This window comes from Oncorhynchus tshawytscha, linkage group LG22 (genome assembly GCF_018296145.1).
Source record: "Oncorhynchus tshawytscha isolate Ot180627B linkage group LG22, Otsh_v2.0, whole genome shotgun sequence".
Classification (NCBI taxonomy): Eukaryota; Metazoa; Chordata; class Actinopteri; order Salmoniformes; family Salmonidae; genus Oncorhynchus; species Oncorhynchus tshawytscha.
Genome location: NC_056450.1, coordinates 40105160 through 40120043, shown reverse-complemented (window position 1 = coordinate 40120043; position 14884 = coordinate 40105160). Strand labels below are relative to the sequence as shown.

Here is a 14884-nt window from a genome sequence, read left to right as displayed (position 1 = left end):
GTGCAATGATTGTGCTTTTTGTTAAATCATCCCCCTGCGTTGCATTGATTATATGCAACGCAGGACACGCTAGATAAACTAGTAATATCATCAACCATGTGTAGTTAACTAGTGATTATGATTGATCGATTCTGTTGTGACTCCGACCGAAGGTGGCTCCCCTTCCCGTTCGGGTGGCGCTCGGCGGTCGTCATCGCCGGCCTACTAGCTGCCACTGATTCTTTTATGTGTTTATTGATTAGTTGTATTGGTTGGGCTTTATTAGTCAGCCGGCCCGCCCGTTTCTTTGTGCGGGATTGATCATTGTAACCCTGGTGTTTGCTACAGACGAACGTGTTCGTGTATTTAGTGCTGGACTGTTTTCGTTCTCTGTGTCTGGGGCATTTTGTTTGAGCACCCAAAAGTGGGGTGGCCGTGGTTCACCATGTGTGCATTAAAAGAGCACTATATTGAACTCTCTGCTTTCCTGCGCCTGACTTCACCCTCACGACAATCAGTACCTTACAGAATCCCGCACCAAGAAAATGAAGTCAGCAGGAGCATCGGCCAACCCTTTCCCATTGATGGAGGAACGGGTTCTCCACCATACCACCGTTCTCCATCGGATCAGAATGGCTATGGATCAGGTGATGGAGAGAATGGACCGATGGGCGAGGAGTGGTCTCCTCTCTCCACCTTCAGCTTCCCTATCTCGAGACTCCCCGGCTCCAGCGCTCTCCGTCTTACGCTCCCGAGGGATTATGATGGAGTGGCGGCAGGGTGCCAGGGGTTCTTACTCCAACTGGAACTGTACCTGGCCACCGTAAGACCCACTCCCTCGGGAGCGGAGAGGGTGAGTGTCCTCATCTCCTGCCTCACGGGTCGTGCTCCGGAGTGGGTGAACGCAGTCCGGAATGGCCCAGACTCAGCGAAGGAGCACTACCCAGAGTTTTTCCGCCGTTTCCGTGCCGTGTTTGACCACCCTCCAGAGGGCCGAGCGGCAGGAGAATGACTATTCCATCTCAGGCAGGAGAAGAGGAGCGCCCAGGATTACGCGCTGGAGTTCCGGACCTTGGCAGCAGGATCTGGGTGGAACGACAGAGCCCTTATCGACCACTACCGGTGTAGTCTCCGGGAGGACATCCGCAGGGAGCTAGCGTGTCGGGACACCGCTCTTTCCCTGGATGAGCTGATTGACATGTCCATCCGACTGGACAATCTGCTGGCTGCCCGCTGGCGTTTGGAGAGGGTCCTGTGCGTTCCACCACCCAGCACCTTCTCTCCTGTTCCGATGGAGTTGGGAGGGGCCGTGCCGAGGGGTACCGGAGGAGGAGGCCCCCCTGCACCAGCTGTGGTCGGAGAGGACACACGATTTGGCAATCGCTTTCAGTAAAAAGAAAGCGACTAAATTACCACCTCATCGACCGGGAAGGGATTGTGCGATAGATCTCCAGGTAAACGCTGCGCTTCCCAAGAGTCACCTGTACCCATTGTCCCAAGAGGAGACGTTGGCTATGGAGACATATGTCACGGAGTCTCTGGGACAGGGGTACATTCGGTTCTCCATCTCACCCGTCTCCTCGAGTTTCTTTTTTGTGAAGAAAAAGGAGGGAGGTTTGCGTCCGTCTATTGATTATAGAGGTCTAAATGCCATCACAGTGGGGTTGCTACGGCGGTGGAATCATTTCACGGAGTGCAGTTCTTCACAAAACTGGATCTCAGGAGCGCGTATAGTCTGGTGCGTATTCGGAAGGGAGACGAGTGGAAAACCGCGTCCCATTGCCCGGGTATCCCTACAGCCCTACAGACTGCGGAGGCATCATTCACCCACGTCTTCCGGCACTATGGGGTGCCGGAGGACATCGTTTCTGATCGGGGCCCCCAGTTCACATCCCGAGTATGGAGGGCGTTCATGGAGTGTCTGGGGGTCTCGGTCAGCCTGACCTCCGGTTATCACCCCGAGAGTAATGGGCAGGTGGAGAGAGTCAACCAGGGTAGGTTTCTGTGGTCGTATTGCCAGGACTGGCCAGGGGAGTGGGCGAGATACATCCCCTGGGCCGAAATGGCCCAGAACTCACTATGCCACTCCTCCACTAACGTGTCCCCCTTTCAGTGTGTGTTGGGGTACCAGCCGGTCCTGACACCATGGCATCCGAGCCAGACCAAGGCTCCTGCGGTGGAGGAATGGTTGCAGCGCTCCAAAGAGACTTGGAGGGCCGTCCAGGAATCTCTCCAACAAGCTAGTGGACGGCAGAAAAGGAGTGCTGACCGCCACCGCAGTGAGGCCCCGGTGTTTGTACCGGGGGACAGGGTCTGGCTCTCGACCTCGAAACCTGCCCCTCCGTTTGCCCTGCCGGAAGCTGGGGCCGCAGTGTGTAGGGCCCTTCAAAGTCCTGAGGAGAATAAACGAGGTGTGTTATCGATTACAACTCCCTTCCTATTATCATATTAACCCCTCGTTTCATGTGTCTCTCCTCAGGCCGGTGGAAGCTGGTCCCCTGCAGGACGGTGAGGTGCCGGAGGTCCTTCCTCCCCCTCTGGACATCGAGGGGTCCCCGGCGTACACGATACGGGCCATTCTGGACTCGAGACGCCGGGTGAGGGGCCTGCAGTACCTTGTGGACTGGGAGGGGTACAGTCCGGAGGAGAGGTGCTGGGTACCGGTGGGGGACATTTTGGATCCGTCAATGTTGAGGGATTTCCATCTTCTCCATCCGGATCTCCCTGCGCCTCGTCCTCCGGGTCGACCTCGAGGCCAGTGTCGGCGCGCTGCGGGAGCCGCGCGTCAGGGGGGGGTACTGTCACGACTCCGACCGAAGGTGGCTCCCCTTCCTGTTCGGTGGCGCTCGGCGGTCGTCGTCGCCGGCCTACTAGCTGCCACTGATTCTTTTCTCCCCCTCCTTATATGTGTTTATTGATTACACCTGTTTTGAGTTGGTTGTATTAGTTTGGCTTTATTAGTCAGCCGGCCCGCCAGTTTCTTTGATCATTGTAACCCTGGTGTTTGCTACAGACGAACGTGTTCGTGTATTTAATGCTGGACTGTTTTCGTTCCCTGTGTGTCTGTGGCATTTTGTTTGAGCACCCAAAAGTGGGGTGGCCGTGGTTCACCGTGTGTGCATTAAAGGAGCACTATATTGAACTCTCTGCTTTCCTGCGCCTGACTTCACCCTCACGACACCCAGTACCTTACAGATTCATTGTTTTTTATAAGATAAATTTAATGCTTGCTAACAACTTACCTTGGCTTCTACGCGTAACAGGCAGGCTCCTTGTGGAGTGCAATGAGAAGCAGGTGGTTAGAGCGTTGGACTAGTTAACCGTAAGGTTGCAAGATTGAATCCCAGAGCTGACAAGGTACCCCTAAACAAGGCAGTTAGCCCACCGTTCCTAGGCCGTCATTGACAATAAGAATGTGTTCTTAATTAACCTTAACCTGATTCTAGCCATCCCGGATCCGGGATCGTGAATACAGCCTCAAGCTCATTACCATAACGCAACGGAAACTATTCATGAAAATCGCAAATGAAATGAAATAAATATGCTAGCTCTCAAGCTTAGCCTTTTGTTAACAACACTGTCATCTCAGATTTTCAAAATATGCTTTTCAACCATAGCAAAACAAGCATTTGTGTAAGATTATTGATAGCTAGCGTAGCATTTAGCGTAGCATTCAGCATGCAACATTTTCACAAAAACAAGAAAAGCATTCAAATAAAATCATTTACCTTTGAAGAACTTCAGATATTTTCAATGAGGAGACTCTCAGTTAGATAGCAAATGTTCAGTTTTTCCAAAAAGATTATTTGTTTAGGACAAATCGCTCTGTTTTGTTCATCACGTTTAGCTACAAAAAAAACCTGTATCCAGGAGTGTAATTATCCCCGCAGCTCATTAGCATAACACAACGTTAACTATTCATGAAAATCGCAAATGAAATTAAATTAATATGCTAGCTCTCAAGCTTAGCCTTTTGTTAACAACACTGTCATCTCAGATTTTCAAAATATGCTTCTCAACCATAGCAAAACAAGCATTTGTGTAACAGTATTGATAGCTAGCGCAGCTAGCCTAGCATTTAGCGTCAGCATCAGCAGGCAACATTTTCACAAAAACCAGAAAAACATTCAAATAAATAATTTACCTTTGAAGAACTTCGGATGTTTTCAATGAGGAGACTCTCAGTTAGATAGCAAATGTTCCGTTTTTCCTGAAAGATTATTTGTTTAGGAGAAATCGCTCCGTTTGGTGCGTCACGTTTGGCTACCAAAAAAACCCGAAAATTCAGTCATCAAAACGTCAAACTTTTTTCCAAATCAACTCCATAATATCGACTGAAACACGGTAAACGTTGTTTAGAATCAATCCTCAACGTGTTTTTCACATATCTCTTCGATGATATATCGTTCGTGGAAGTGTGCGTTCTCCTCTGAATCTCAATGGAAAATGCCTCCAGTTGAAGATTACGCTCCAATTTAGACAAAGGACACCGGGCGGACCCCTGGCAAATGTAGTCTCTTATGGCCAATCTTCCAATGATATGCCTACAAATACGTCACAATGCTGCAGACACCTTGGAGAAACGATAGAAAGGGCAGGTTCATTCCCGGCGCATTCACAACCATATAAGGAGACAATGGAAAACAGAGCCTCAAAAATTCTGCCCATTTCCTGGTTGAAGTTTCATCTTGGTTTCGCCTGTAGCATGAGTTCTGTGGCACTCACAGATAATATCTTTGCAGTTTTGGAAACGTTAGAGTGTTTTCTTTCCAAAGCTGCCAATTATATGCATAGTCAAGCATCTTTTCGTGACAAAATATTGCGCTTAAAACGGGCACGTTTTTTTATCCATAAATTAAAAGAGCGCCCCCTATATCCAAGAAGTTAATTAACTGACTTGCCTAGTTAAATAAAGGTGTAAAAACTAAAAATGGCAAATCGGCGTTCAAGAATACCGATTTCTGATTGTTATGAATACTTGAAATCGGCCCTAATTAATCGGCCATTCCGATTAATCGGTCGACCTCTTTTTCTTCACCCCGCTGATTCTCAACACTGGGGCCCCACAAGGGTGTGTTCTCAGCCCTCTCCTGTACTCACTGTTCACCCATGACTGCGTGGCCATGCACGCCTCCAACTCAATCATCAAGTTTGCAGACAACACTACAGTGGTAGGCTTGATTACCAACAACAACGAGACGGCCTATAGGGAGGAGGTGAGGGCCCTCAGAGTGTGGTGTCAGGAAAATAACCTCACACTCAACGTCAACAAATCAAAGGAGATGATCGTGGGACTTCAGGAAAAAGCAGAGGGAGCAGCCCCCTATCCACATTGACAGGACAGTAGTGCAGAAGATGGAAAGTTTTAAGTTCCTCGGCGTACACATCATGGACAAACTGAAATGGTCCACCCACACAGACAGCATCGTGAAGAAGGTGCAGTCTGACAGGCGCTGAAGAAATTTGGCTTGTCACCGAAAACACTCATAAACTTTTACAGATGCACAATCGAAAGCATCCTGTCGTGCTGTATCACTGTCTGGTACGGCAACTTCTCCGCCCACAACCGTAAGGCTCTCCAGAGGGTAGTGAGGTCTGCACAATGCATCACCGGGGGCAAACTACCTGCCCTCCAGTACACCTACACCACCCGATGTCACAGGAAGGTCAAAAAGATCATCAAGGACAACAACCCCCCAAGCCACTGCCTGTTCACCCCGCTATCATCCAGAAGGAGAGGTCAGTACAGGTGCATCAAAGCTGGGACCGAGAGACTGAAAAACAGTTTCTATCTCAAGGCCATCAGACTGTTCAACAGCCATCACTAACATTGAGTGGCTGCTGCCAACATACTGACTCAAATCTCTAGCTACTTTAATAATAAAAAAAAAATGGAGGTAATAAACATATCTCTAGTCACTTGAAACAATGCCGCTTTATGTAATGTTTACATACCCTACATTACTCATCTCATATGTACAGTGCCTTGCGAAAGTATTCGGCCCCCTTGAACTTTGCAACCTTTTGCCACATTTCAGGCTTCAAACATAAAGATATAAAACTGTATTTTTTTGTGAAGAATCAACAACAAGTGGGACACAATCATGAAGTGGAACGACATTTATTGGATATTTCAAACTTTTTTAACAAATCAAAAACTGAAAAATTGGGCGTGCAAAATTATTCAGCCCCTTTACTTTCATTGCAACAAACTCTCTCCAGAAGTTCAGTGAGGATCTCTGAATGATCCAATGTTGACCTAAATGACTAATGATGATAAATACAATCCACCTGTGTGTAATCAAGTCTCTGTATAAATGCACCTGCACTGTGATAGTCTCAGAGGTCCGTTAAAAGCGCAGAGAGCATCATGAAGAACAAGGAACACACCAGGCAGGTCCGAGATACTGTTGTGAAGAAGTTTAAAGCCGGATTTGGATACAAAAAGAGTCTACAGGTCTACAAACCTGACTCAGTTACACCAGCTCTGTCAGGAGGAATGGGCCAATATTCACCCAACCTATTGTGGGAAGTTTGTGGAAGGCTACCCGAAACATTTGACCCAAGTAAAACAATTTAAAGGCAATGCTACCAAATACTAATTGAGTGTGTGCAACTTCTGAGCCACTGGGAATGTGATGAAATAGATAAAAGCTGAAATAAATAATTCTCTCTACTTATATTCTGCCATTTCAAATTCGTAAAATAAAGTGGTGATCCTAACTGACACGGAATTCTTACTAGGATTAAATATCAGGAATTGTGAAAAACTGAGTTTAAATGTATTTGGCTAAGGTGTATGTAAACTTTTGACTTTAACTCTAGGTAGGGCTGGCACAATTACAATATAACCGTGTAACCGTGATGGTTATGAATGAAGACAGTCATAACAGTTTAAACTATTATTATTATTAAATATTTTGCGGTTGAACGAACAGCTGACTGAATGACCACAATGCAGCCGCAGAACACATAGAAAGATAATGAATGAAACAGGCTTGGTTATAAGCTCTAACCCTGGCGATTTGACTGGTAAACTCATGGGTACACTCACAATGGCTGCCTGGTATGGTGATGCAATCATTTCCATGGTAATGTAGAATGTTCATTCAAATTATACTAACTGATGTGGCTCATGCAATGGAATGGATTTTTTGCAATGTCAGTTGATTTGAATCGTAGCACATATTTTAGCAATGGCCATCAGTCCATCCATTATGCCATCATTGACTTGAATGGGGACGCCCATTCTATTCATGTTACAATGTTTATTCGCCACGTACACAGGATACAACAGGTGTAAAACAGTACAGTGAAATTCTTACATTCAGAGCTGTTTCCCAACAATACACCGATACCAATATAGATAGTAATAGAAAGTAGAAAAAAATAATGAAAGTAAGAATAAAAAACACAAGAACTACGATGAGTTAAAGAAACACGCGAATAAAAGTATATACAGGTCAGTGTCAGTACCTTATTCAACATGCAGGGGTACAGGAGTGGTTGTATATACAGGTCAGTGTCAGTACCTTATTCAACGTACAGGGGTACTGGAGTGGTTGTATATACAGGTCAGTACCCGTACCTTATTCAACATGCAGGGGTACAGGAGTGGTTGTATATACAGGTCAATACCAGTACCTTATTCAACATGCAGGGGTACAGGAGTGGTTGTATATACAGGTCAGTACCAGTACCTTATTCAATGTACAGGGGTACTGGACTGGTTGTATATACAGGTCAGTGTCAGTACCTTATTCAACATGCAGGGGTACAGGAGTGGTTGTATATACAGGTCAGTACCAGTACCTTATTCAATGTACAGGGGTACTGGACTGGTTGTATATACAGGTCAGTGTCAGTACCTTATTCAACATGCAGGGGTACAGGACTGGTTGTATATACAGGTCAGTACCAGTACCTTATTCAATGTACAGGGGTACTGGACTGGTTGTATATACAGGTCAGTGTCAGTACCTTATTCAACATGCAGGGGTACAGGAGTGGTTGTATATACAGGTCAGTACCAGTACCTTATTCAATGTACAGGGGTACTGGAGTGGTTGTATATACAGGTCAATACCAGTACCTTATTCAACATGCAGGGGTACTGGACTGCTTGTATATACAGGTCAGTACCAGTACCTTATTCAACATGCAGGGGTACAGGAGTGGTTGTATATACAGGTCAGTGTCAGTACCTTATTCAACGTACAGGGGTACAGGACTGCTTGTATATACAGGTCAGTACCCGTACCTTATTCAACGTACAGGGGTACTGGAGTGGTTGTATATACAGGTCAGTCTCAGTACCTTATTCAACGTACAGGGATACAGGACTGGTTGTATATACAGGTCAGTACCCGTACCTTATTCGATGTACAGGGGTACTGGACTGGTTGTATATACAGGTCAGTGTCAGTACCTTATTCAACATACAGGGTACTGGAGTGGTTGTATATACAGGTCAGTACCAGTACCTTATTCAACGCACAGGGATACAGGACTGGTTGTATATACAGGTCAGTCTCAGTACCTTATTCAACGTACAGGGATACAGGACTGATGTAAATATATCACTAGCCACTTTAAACAATGCTACCTTATATAATGTTACTTACCCTACATTATTCATCTCATATGCATACGTAGATACTGTACTCTATATCATCGACTGCATCCTTATGTAATACATGTATCACTAGCCACTTTAACTATGCCACTTGGTTTACATACTCATCTCATATGTATATACTGTACTCGATATCATCTACTGTCTCTTGCCTATGCTGCTCTGTACCATCACTCATTCATATATCCTTATGTACATATTCTTTATCCCCTTACACTGTGTATAAGACAGTAGTTTTTTGGAATTGTTAGTTAGATTACTTGTTCGTTATTACTGCATTGTCGGAACTAGAAGCACAAGCATTTCGCTACACACGCATTAACATCTGCTAACCATGTGTATGTGACAAATAAAATTTGATTTGATTTGACTGGTTGTATATACAGGTCAGTACCAGTACCTTATTCAACGTACAGGGGTACTGGACTGCTTGTATATACAGGTCAGTACCAGTACCTTATTCAACGTACAGGGATACAGGACTGGTTGTATATACAGGTCAGTACCAGTACCTTATTCAACGTACAGGGGTACTGGAGTGGTTGTATATACAGGTCAGTCTCAGTACCTTATTCAACGTACAGGGATACAGGACTGGTTGTATATACAGGTCAGTACCCGTACCTTATTCGATGTGCAGGGGTACTGGATTGGTTGAGGTGGGTTTATACAATAAAAATGTACTGGTAGTTATATACAGGGCTGAAAATTGTGTGATAGCAGGAATATATACATACTTCTCGTAATATTTAGTATTTATTTAACTAGGCAATTCAGTTAAGAACAAATTCTCATTTACAACATCGGCCTACCCTGGCCAAACCCGGACGACGCTGGGCCAACTGTGCACCGCCCTATGGGACTCCCAATCACAGCCAGATATGATTCAGCCTGGATTCAAACCTGGGAATGTAGTGACACCCCTTGCACTGAGATGCAGTGCCTTAGACAGCTGCGCCACTCAGGAGGCTCAATATACTAATGGTAATATATACATGTAAAGAGGAATAATAGTGACCAATAGCAGAAGAAATAGATAAATATTAATGGTAATGGAAATCAATAATCAATGGACTGCAGGCTGCGGAGAGTATGATCACACAGTCTTCCGGAACAGCTGGTGCTCTCATGCATGTTTCAGTGTTATTTGCTCTCGGCTGTGCTTCCCGGGACAAATTCTGGTCTGAGCTAGCAAAACAATCTTGTAACTTAGCATCTGCTTCATCTGACCACTTTTTTATTGATCGAGTCACTGGTGCTTCCTGCTTTTATTTTTGCTTGTAAGCAGGATTTGCCAAATGGAGGGTGAGGGGAGCTTTGTATGCATCTCTGTGTGTGGAGTAAAAGTGGTTCAAAGTTTTTTTCCAGCTGGACATTAAATTAACATGCTGATAGAAATTTGGTAAGACTGATTTAAGTTTCCCTGCATTAAAGTCCCCGGCCACTAGGAGCGCCACCTCTGGGTGAGAGTTTTCCTGTTTGCTTTTGGCGGAATATAGCTCATTGAGTGCGATCTTAGTGCTTAGCATCAGTCTGTGGTGTATGTAGACAGCAAAGGAAAAATACAGATGAAAACTCTCTAGGCTGATTGTGTGGTCTACAGCTTATCATGAGACACTTAACCTCAGGCGAGCAAAATCTAGAGTCTTCCTTAGGTATCGTGCACCAGCTGTTATTTACAAAAAGACAGAGTCCGCCGCCCCTTGTCTTACCAGACGCTGTTGTTCTATCCTGTTGATACAGCATATAACCAGCCAACTGCATGTTGATAATGTCCTCATTCAGCCACGACTCCGTGAAGCATAAGATATTACAGTTTTGAATGTCACGTTGGTAGTTTAATCTTCCGCGTAGGTCATCGATTTTATTTTCGAAAGATTGCACGTTTGCTAGCAGAATGGAAGGCAGTGGAGATTTATTTGATCGCCTACGAATTCTCAGAAAGCAGCCTGCCCTCTGGCCCCATTTTCTCCCCCTTCTCTTCCCGCAAATGACGGGGATCTGGGCCTGTTCAGGGGAAAGCAGTATGTAATTCACGTCAGGCTCGTCGGACTAGTTAGTGCACCAGAGCCCTATCAAAAGTAGTGCACTACATAGGGAATAGGGTGCTATTTGTGACATAGCCTAGAGATTATTGTCACGACTTCCACCGAAGTTGGTGCCTCTCCTTGTTCGGGCGGTGTTCGGCGGTCGTCGTCACCGGCTTTCTGGCTGCCACCGATCTACGTTTCTGTTTCCATGTGTTAACCCTCTGGTTCTCATTATGTTTTGTGCGTGTTTGTTCCTGGTTTTGTGTTAGTCTTTTGTGTTCGGGTTTGCTATCCCTGCGTGGATTTATTGGCTGTTTATTTTTCAGAGTAAAATACGTTATTTTAATCGGTTCTGTGTCCTGTGCCTGACTCCGTCCTCACCTCTGCACAACTGACACTTGACAATGATTTATTTCTGGCCTATAGTGGCCTCCTATTTATGGTGCGTACGCAAATCATGATCAAGTTGGAAACCTCTGGCCTTAAATACTATGTTTAGTAGATGTTGGGATAGTTTATCAGATGAAAATCTACTGAGTGATTCACTTCTCACTGTAGGAAGTCAGAGAGAGAGAGAGAGAGAGAGAAAGAGAGAGAGTGAGAGAAAGAAAGAGAGGGACAAAGAGAGAGGGAGACAGGGGAGAGAGCAAGAGAGAGAGAGCACACGCGAGAGGGGGGGTGTAGAGAAATGGAGAGAAAGAAAGAGGAACAGAGAGAGAGAGAGAGAGAGAGAGAGAGAGAGAGAGAGAGAGAGAGAAATGAGCTACAGTATCCTGGGGCCCTCAGACCTGTCTGACTGTCTGTCACTTTAGCCTTGACCTTATCAACCAGACTGTTGTCGTGTCTGCTCATCAACTATGAATCATGGCATTTCTGTAGGCCGAATAACTGGATGGATCCTTCATACATGTGGAGAGTAGTGACGCTACGTAACAAACCCTGTGTAAACAACACAAAATGAAGTTAAGAAGGGTATTTGGATAGTAGTAGATAGCTGAAACCTGCAATCAGACCAACCAGTAAGACCCCATCTCTCCAGGGAAGAGTTGTTGCTTACATCATAACAGTCCAGGTCCTTGTGGTGCCATTTCTAGAGGAGATGCTCCACTTTATCCAAATGGGGTTGCTAGGCAATGGTTCTTCCTGTTAAATGTACATTCCATCCCTGCAGCATCAGTGAAACCCAACCTCTCCTCCTCTCACTATCTCACAGACTGTCATTGTCATCTCTTGGAAGGACTGCTGCCAATCACATAGTGTTACTGTGACAAAATAGAAGTGAACTAGCCCTAACCTGCCAGACATCACACCCTATTCACAACCGGGATAGAGGCTAGGAGTGAATTAAATATATCCAGGCCATGGTCCACCCATATTGAGTCTAATCACTTGTTCTTGGACAGTTTCAGTACATCCCATGTCAAACTCAAAACTATAGTATATTGTTGTATACTGGGGGAAATAATTGCCTTTTCTGAAGACAACAAATTATTATATTCTATATAAACTATTCTATTCCATGTGGTTTTGAGAGGATTTGGGACTTTTTAAAAACGGAGTTGAAATCCCATAGCATCTTTACATCTAGCATCTTCCCACTTAGGGGTGCCTCCTCCAGGCCCAACTCAACTGAGAGACACCATCATGTCATAGCCAATTGGCCTAATGTCCACAGGTACACTGTGTCGTGTGTGACTCCTTGTGGAAAAAAAATAAACACTATTGCTTCAAACAGTGCACAGCTGGAGGACACATTTCATGAATCGTCGCCAAGGTCAAGGTAAGAAAACCCCGAATAAGATGTCCATGCATCCAAAGACAGAGCACGGTAGCCTATTTCCTCCATATGTGACCTGATCACTCAATAAATGCTATACCTGAACGTCGGGGATGCTTATTGTAGGGCTTTATAATCGAACTAAATATTGTGGACAGCACCGCAACCTAGAGTGACCGCGCCAATGAGCGCTCAGCCTCAAATCGCACGGAAAAAAGACGAACGCTTTCAAAAAGACAAAGCTACAGTATGAAATAGCCTATGAAACAATCATGCACATTTGAAAAGGTGAGACATGACAATTATTTTCCATTGACTTTAACGATTATCTTATTATTAGCCTAGATATTTCATGATGCAATCGAGTAGCCTAATGCGTTGCTAAATGGAAAGAAAGGATTAAGAATCGTAAATGCCCTCCTTACCTTATTCAAAGTACAACAGCAAAAGTATTTGTTCTCAAAACAATTAAAAATTCACACATTTAGTAAGGCAAATCTTCATTCAGGCACAACCTCCGAAACCAGCATCTCTCTGCGCGCAGAGATGCAAAATCACCGCGAGTTCCTTGGTGGAAAATGACATGCGGTGATGCGCGTAAAGTCTGACGCAGACAGAGACAGAGACAGACACCAATGGTTCTCATTGGCAAGTTTAACGGACAATAACGGTCACTTTTACACACATTAACGACAATGTATTGTATTACTTCATCAATCCAGCACTGATATTGTCTATATTCTTTCTGAAAACCCCTGTTGAGGTTCCTTCCACGTGGTTAATATTTGTAGGACAACTCCCTGTATTTAGAGTTGACTATGGTGAAGGTTTTTTTTCTCCCCATCAAGATGCCTGACGCTGGTTTGAGTCATCCTCTCTTTCTTACGTCAGCCGATGTTTATATACCTATTTTAAAGCATATAGTATGTTTCTGTCAGACAATAACAGTCGAGGTGCTGCTATTTGTCCCTGAGGGAGGGCAGTTAAAGTAATGGTGCATGTTGTTCAACACAACAAGGTACAGTTGAAGTCGGAAGTTTACATGCACCTTAGCCAGATACATTTAAACACCGTTTTTCACAATTCCTGACATTTAATCCTAGTAAAATTCCCTGTTTTAGGTGTCAGAATAATAATAGAGATAATTATTTATTTTTGCTTTTTTTTCAACACATTTCCTGTGTGTAAGAAGTTTACATACACTCAATTACTATTTGCTAGCATTGCCTTTAAATTGTTTAACTTGGGTCAAACGTTTCAGGCAGCCTTCCACAAGCTTCCCACAATAAGTTGGGTGAATTTTAGCCCATTCCTCCTGACAGAGCTGGTGTAACTGAGTCAGGTTTGTAGGATCCTTGATCGCACACACTTTTTCAGTTGTGCCACACATCTTCTATAGGATTGATGTCAGGGCTTTGTGATGGCCACTCCAATACCTTGACTTTGTTGTCCTTAAGCCATTTTGCCACAACTTTGGAAGCATGCCTGGGGTCATTGTCCATTTGGAAGACCCATTTTGCCCATTCCTCCTGACAGAGCTGGTGTAACAAGCTTTAATTTCCTGAGCCATTTTGCCACAACTTTGGAAGCATGCCTGGGGTCATTGTGATCCTGAGTGATGTCTTGATATGTTGCTTCAATATATCCACATCATTTTCATTCCTTATGATGACATCTATTTTTTGAAGTGCACCAGTCCTGAGCGGTATGACGGCTGCGTCGGTCCCATGATGTTTATACTTGCGTACTATTGTTTGTACAGATGAACGTGGTACCTTCAGGCGTTTGGAAATTGCTCCCAAGGATGAACCAGACTTGTGGAGGTCTACAATCTATTTTCTGAGGTCTTGGGTGATTTTTAAAATTGTTCCAATGATGTCAAGCAAAGAGGCGCTGAGTTTGAAGGTAGGCCTTGAAATACATCCACAAGTACACCTCAAATTGACTCAAATGATGTCAATTAACCTATCAGGAGCTTCTAAATCCATGACATTGTTTTCTGGATTTTTCCAAGCTGTTTAAAGTCACAGTCAACTTAGTGTATGTAAACTTCTGACCCACTGGAATTGTGATACAGTGAATTATAAATGAAATAATCTGTCTGCAAACAATTTTTGGAAAAATACCTTGTGTCATACACAAAGTAGATGTGCTAACCGACTTGCCAAAACTATAGTTTGTTAACAAGAAATGTGTGGAGTGGTTGAAAAACGAGTTTTAATGACTCCAACCTAAGTGTATGTAAACTTCCATCTTCAACTGTAGGTAACAGATTGTTTTGCTGTTGTCACAAAGCTGAAATTAAATGAAGCAGCCTCTTAAACTCGCAGATACAGGTGTCAACACTTGGCTATAATAATGACACTAACTAGGTGTGGAATTTTGCACCCCTGTCAAACATTTTGACAAAAAAATAAATGTCATGCTCAATTCGTGTGTGTAAATATGCACACAGAGTAGTTT

The 14884-nt window shown here is 44.4% G+C and overlaps 1 protein-coding gene across 1 annotated transcript in view; it reads right to left on the bottom strand.

The window, feature by feature from the left end:
- Nucleotides 1-13195, bottom strand: part of LOC112238293 (sodium-dependent neutral amino acid transporter SLC6A17-like) — a 50759-nt gene extending 37564 nt beyond the window's left edge. Inside the window, exon 1 of the mRNA XM_042304222.1 lies at nucleotides 12847-13195. The gene's annotated coding sequence lies outside the window, so the exon portion shown is untranslated. The remainder of the gene's footprint in view (nucleotides 1-12846) is intronic.
- Nucleotides 13196-14884: the final 1689 nt, after the last annotated feature.